Raw genomic sequence first — 6,930 nt, forward strand, 5'->3', positions numbered from 1 at the left:
GTACCGGGAGGCAAGGTCGGTAGCAGAAAGCAGTGAAGGGCCAACTGCGTCCAAAAGCGATCGCACGGGCCGAAATCCCGGGATGACTCGTTTGGTACGACGCTCCAGCGCCGGTGTCTGGAGGTACTGCGTTTTTCTCTCTTGTTGAAACATTCCGTCAGCGCATGCGCAAATGTCCTGGCTCTTCGATAGCTAGCCTACCCAAAAAAATTAACATGCTGGTTTTTTTTTTTTTTTTTTTAAACCAGCAATTGACATTTCAGTTGATTTTATAGGCACAAACGTAACGTAAGAACCGTGTGTGTCTGGTCTTGTCTCAGACAGAGGCGAGAGATGGTTCTGGGACGCCTAAAATGCTCGGTTGTAAACATGGCGGTTCACGAGTGAGGTTGTCTCTCTGGCCTTTCTGTGGACGAATTCCAGTACCTACTGACACAATGTGGGCAAGTTTTGAAAGCTAAAACCTTCAATCGATGCGTTATTTTGCTGGTAGGACTGGGTGGCCCGACACTTATAAAAAAACTATGAAATGAGAATCGGGAGTGTTCCCTTGTCATGGAATGGCAGAATTACCCAGAATTCTTTTTGGGCATGAGCGAGGCAACTTAAGAAGCACGAGACTGGCCCTCATCGAACGGCTGAAGCGCGGCGCGGCCAGATACTCAGGAGTAGGCCTGGTGTGTGCTGTTAACTTATATTTTGGATTTCTGAACAAGTTTTTATCATAGAAAATTCGCCACAAAGTTGTGCTTTCATTTCGCTGTAATTCTCGTGTCAAAGAAACGGTATAATAATGTAAATAAGAGAATAACGATATTTATATTTGCAGATTACCTGTCCTCTTACTACGAAAGTCAAGATCTACATCTCTATGCAATGAGCGCATTCAAAATTTCCTCGTATTACTTGATAAAAGTATGCTTTTTTTGTACGTTTTTTCTCCCGTCTCTTTCTTATGCACGATCTTCGCGGAAATTACATTTTGTCCCTCAATAAACCTGGAACAACCAGTTATGGTCTCAGTTTTCTTTTTTCTTACGTATCAGTTAAGTTGCAGAATGCGCTACCTGATTTTATCCGTACCTACGAGTTTACTGGTTTTAGAAGAGAATCCAGGACCGCATTTTGTACAGCGGCCTTTCTTTTTAATGAATATGTCTTTAAATATTATGTATTTAGTAGGTATATGTACATGCTATGTATTTTAGCTGTAAATGTAATGTCTCGAAGATATTAGCTCCTCTAAATATTCGGAAATTCGAGATGAAATTAAAGCTTATGACTGTATGTATGTTACCTTTAGCAGGGCGCATGCGCCCACTTTGTAATCTGCGACTCCAGTGCTTACCATATGACAGAGAAAATGATTTTTCCATTAAATATATAAGCCATGTAATTCTTACGCTATATTGACAACGGCGGTTTGGAGCTGTAAGTAGGCGTGGGATTTGTCACATATGGTTTAGGGGCCGACATATCTCTCCCTCAATGCCGTACCGGGAGGCAAGGTCGGTAGCAGAAAGCAGTGAAGGGCCAACTGCGTCCAAAAGCGATCGCACGGGCCGAAATCCCGGGATGACTCGTTTGGTACGACGCTCCAGCGCCGGTGTATGGAGGTACTAAGTTTTTCTCTCTTGTTAAAACATTCCGTCAGCGCATGCGCAAATGTCCTGGCTCTTCGATAGCTAGCCTACGCAAAAAAATCAACATACTGGTTTTTTTTTATTTTTATTTTAAACCAGCAATTGACATTTCAGTTGATTTTATAGGCACAAACGTAACGTAAGAACCGTGTGTGTCTGGTCTTGTCTCGGACAGAGGCGAGAGATGGTTCTGGGACGCCTAAAATGCTCGGTTGTAAACATGGCGGTTCACGAGTGAGGTTGTCTCTCTGGCCTTTCTTTGGACGAATTCCAGTACCTACTGACACAATCTGGGCAAGTTTTGAAAGCTAAAACCTTCAATCGATGCGTTATTTTGCTGGTAGGACTGGGTGGCCCGACACTTATAAAAAAAACTATGAAATGAGAATCTGGAGTGTTCCCTTGTCATGGAATGGCAGAATTACCCAGAATTCTTTTTGGGCATGAGCGAGGCAACTTAAGAAGCACGAGACTGCCCCTCATCGAACGGCTGAAGCGCGGCGCGGCCAGATAACCAGGAGTAGGCCTGGTGTGTGCTGTTAACTTATATTTTGGATTTCTGAACAAGTTTTTATCATAGAAAATTCGCCACAAAGTTGTGCTTTCATTTCGCTGTAATTCTCGTGTCAAAGAAACGGTATAATAATGTAAATAAGAGAATAACGATATTTATATTTGCAGATTACCTGTCCTCTTACTACGAAAGTCAAGATCTACATCTCTATGCAATGAGCGCATTCAAAATTTCCTCGTATTACTTGATAAAAGTATGCTTTTTTTGTTTTGTTTGTTTGTTTTTTTGTTTTGAAAAAAGGATTTTTCTGCTTATGTGAAAAGTGCGTTTTTTCTCCCGTCTCTTTCTTATGCACGATCTTCGCGGAAATTACATTTTGTCCCTCAATAAACCTGGAACAACCAGTTATGGTCTCAGTTCTCTTTTTTCTTACGTATCAGCTAAGTTGCAGAATGCGCTACCTGATTTTATCCGTACCTACGAGTTTACTGGTTTTAGAAGAGAATCCAGGACCGCATTTTGTACAGCGGCCTTTCTTTTTAATGAATATGTCTTTAAATATTATGTATTTAGTAGGTATATGTACATGCTATGTATTTTAGCTGTAAATGTAATGTCTCGAAGATATTAGCTCCTGTAAATATTCGGAAATTCGAGATGAAATTAAAGCTTATGACTGTATGTATGTTACCTTTAGCAGGGCGCATGCGCCCACTTTGTAATCTGCGACTCCAGTGCTTACCATATGACAGAGAAAATGATTTTTCCATTAAATATATAAGCCATGTAATTCTTACGCTATATTGACAACGGCGGTTTGGAGCTGTGAGTAGGCGTGGGATTTGTCACATATGGTTTAGGGGCCGACATATCTCTTCCTCAATGCCGTACCGGGAGGCAAGGTCGGTAGCAGAAAGCAGTGAAGGGCCAACTGCGTCCAAAAGCGATCGCACTGGCCGAAATCCCGGGATGACTCGTTTGGTACGACGCTCCAGCGCCGGTGTGTGGAGGTACTAAGTTTTTCTCTCTTGTTAAAACATTCCGTCAGCGCATGCGCAAATGTCCTGGCTCTTTGATAGCTAGCCTACCCAGAAAAATTAACATGCTGGTTTTTTTTATTTTTATTTTAAACCAGCAATTGACATTTCAGTTGATTTTATAGGCACAAACGTAACGTAAGAACCGTGTGTGTCTGGTCTTGTCTCGGACAGAGGCGAGAGATGGTTCTGGGACGCCTAAAATGCTCGGTTGTAAACATGGCGGTTCTCGAGTGAGGTTGTCTCTCTGGCCTTTCTGTGGACGAATTCCAGTACCTACTGACACAATCTGGGCAAGTTTTGAAAGCTAAAACCTTCAATCGATGCGTTATTTTGCTGGTAGGACTGGGTGGCCCGACACTTATAAAAAAAGCTATGAAATGAGAATCGGGAGTGTTCCCTTGTCATGGAATGGCAGAATTACCCAGAATTCTTTTTGGGCATGAGCGAGGCAACTTAAGAAGCACGAGACTGCCCCTCATCGAACGGCTGAAGCGCGGCGCGGCCAGATACTCAGGAGTAAGCCTGGTGTGCTGTGAACTTATATTTTGGATTTCTGAACAAGTTTTTATCATAGAAAATTCGCCACAAAGTTGTGCTTTCATTTCGCTGTAATTCTCGTGTCAAAGAAACGGTATAATAATGTAAATAAGAGAATAACGATATTTATATTTGCAGATTACCTGTCCTCTTACTACGAAAGTCAAGATCTACATCTCTATGCAATGAGCGCATTCAAAGTTTCCTCGTATTACTTGATAAAAGTATGCTTTTTTTGTTTTGTTTGTTTGTTTGTTTTTTTGTACGTTTTTTCTCCCGTCTCTTTCTTATGCATGATCTTCGCGGAAATTACATTTTGTCCCTTAATAAACCTGGAACAACCAGTTATGGTCTCAGTTCTCTTTTTTCTTACGTATCAGCTAAGTTGCAGAATGCGCTACCTGATTTTATCCGTACTTACGAGTTTACTGGTTTTAAAAGAGAATCCCGGGCCGCATTTTGTAGAGCGGCCTTTCTTTTTAATGAATATGTCTTTAAATATTATGTATTTAGTAGGTATCTGTACATGCTATGTATTTTAGCTGTAAATGTAATGTCTCGAAGATATTAGCTCCTGTAAATATTCGGAAATTCGAGATGAAATTAAAGCTTATGACTGTATGTATGTTACCTTTAGCAGGGCGCATGCGCGCACTTTGTAATCTGCGACTCCAGTGCTTACCATATGACAGAGAAAATGACTTTTCCATTAAATATATAAACCATGTAATTCTTACGCTATATTGACAAGGGCGGTTTGGAGCTGTGAGTAGGCGTGGGATTTGTCACATATGGTTTTGGGGCCGACATATCTCTTCCTCAATGGCGTACCGGGAGGCAAGGTCGGTAGCAGAAAGCAGTGAAGGGCCAACTGCGTCCAAAAGCGATCGCACGGGCCGAAATCCCGGGATGACTCGTTTGGTACGACGCTCCAGCGCCGGTGTCTGGAGGTACTGCGTTTTTCTCTCTTGTTGAAACATTCCGTCAGCGCATGCGCAAATGTCCTGGCTCTTCGATAGCTAGCCTACCCAAAAAAATTAACATGCTGGTTTTTTTTATTTTTATTTTTTAAACCAGCAATTGACATTTCAGTTGATTTTATAGGCACAAACGTAACGTAAGAACCGTGTGTGTCTGGTCTTGTCTCAGACAGAGGCGAGAGATGGTTCTGGGACGCCTAAAATGCTCGGTTGTAAACATGGCGGTTCACGAGTGAGGTTGTCTCTCTGGCCTTTCTGTGGACGAATTCCAGTACCTACTGACACAATCTGGGCAAGTTTTGAAAGCAAAAACTTTCAATCGATGCGTTATTTTGCTGGTAGGACTGGGTGGCCCGACACTTATAAAAAAAACTGTGAAATGAGAATCGGGAGTGTTCCCTTGTCATGGAATGGCAGAATTACCCAGAATTCTTTTTGGGCATGAGCGAGGCAACTTAAGAAGCACGAGACTGCCCCTCATCGAACGGCTGAAGCGCGGCGCGGCCAGATACTCAGGAGTAGGCCTGGTGTGTGCTGTTAACTTATATTTTGGATTTCTGAACAAGTTTTTATCATAGAAAATTCGCCACAAAGTTGTGCTTTCATTTCGCTGTAATTCTCGTGTCAAAGAAACGGTATAATAATGTAAATAAGAGAATAACGATATTTATATTTGCAGATTACCTGTCCTCTTACTACGAAAGTCAAGATCTACATCTCTATGCAATGAGCGCATTCAAAATTTCCTCGTATTACTTGATAAAAGTATGCTTTTTTTGTTTGTTTGTTTTTTTGTTTTGAAAAAAGGATTTTTCTGCTTATGTGAAAAGTACGTTTTTTCTCCCGTCTCTTTCTTATGCATGATCTTCGCGGAAATTACATTTTGTCCCTCAATAAACCTGGAACAACCAGTTATGGTCTCAGTTCTCTTTTTTCTTACGTATCAGCTAAGTTGCAGAATGCGCTACCTGATTTTATCCGTACCTACGAGTTTACTGGTTTTAAAAGAGAATCCAGGACCGCATTTTGTACAGCGGCCTTTCTTTTTAATGAATATGCCTTTAAATATTATGTATTTAGTAGGTATATGTACATGCTATGTATTTTAGCTGTAAATGTAATGTCTCGAAGATATTAGCTCCTGTAAATATTCGGAAATTCGAGATGAAATTAAAGCTTATGACTGTATGTATGTTACCTTTAGCAGGGCGCATGCGCCCACTTTGTAATCTGCGACTCCAGTGCTTACCATATGACAGAGAAAATGATTTTTCCATTAAATATATAAGCCATGTAATTCTTACGCTATATTGACAAGGGCGGTTTGGAGCTGTGAGTAGGCGTGGGATTTGTCACATATGGTTTAGGGGCCGAGATATCTCTTCCTCAATGGCGTACCGGGAGGCAAGGTCGGTAGCAGAAAGCAGTGAAGGGCCAACTGCGTCCAAAAGCGATCGCACGGGCCGAAATCCCGGGATGACTCGTTTGGTACGACGCTCCAGCGCCGGTGTCTGGAGGTACTGCGTTTTTCTCTCTTGTTAAAACATTCCGTCAGCGCATGCGCAAATGTCCTGGCTCTTCGATGGCTAGCCTACCCAAAAAAATTAACATGCTGGTTTTTTTTTATTTTTATTTTAAACCAGCAATTGACATTTCAGTTGATTTTATAGGCACAAACGTAACGTAAGAACCGTGTGTGTCTGGTCTTGTCTCGGACAGAGGCGAGAGATGGTTCTGGGACGCCTAAAATGCTCGGTTGTAAACATGGCGGTTCACGAGTGAGGTTGTCTCTCTGGCCTTTCTGTGGACGAATTCCAGTACCTACTGACACAATCTGGGCAAGTTTTGAAAGCTAAAACCTTCAATCGATGCGTTATTTTGCTGGTAGGACTGGGTGGCCCGACACTTATAAAAAAAACTATGAAGTGAGAATCGGGAGTGTTCCCTTGTCATGGAATGGCAGAATTACCCAGAATTCTTTTTGGGCATGAGCGAGGCAACTTAAGAAGCACGAGACTTGCCTTCATCGAACGGCTGAAGCGCGGCGCGGCCAGATACTCAGGAGTAGGCCTGGTGTGTGCTGTTGACTTATATTTTGGATTTCTGAACAAGTTTTTATCATAGAAAATTCGCCACAAAGTTGTGCTTTCATTTCGCTGTAATTCTCGTGTCAAAGAAACGGTATAATAATGTAAATAAGAGAATAACGATATTTA

The sequence above is a fragment of the Montipora foliosa genome, chromosome 13 (assembly GCF_036669935.1).
Source record: "Montipora foliosa isolate CH-2021 chromosome 13, ASM3666993v2, whole genome shotgun sequence".
NCBI classification, from domain to species: domain Eukaryota; kingdom Metazoa; phylum Cnidaria; class Anthozoa; order Scleractinia; family Acroporidae; genus Montipora; species Montipora foliosa.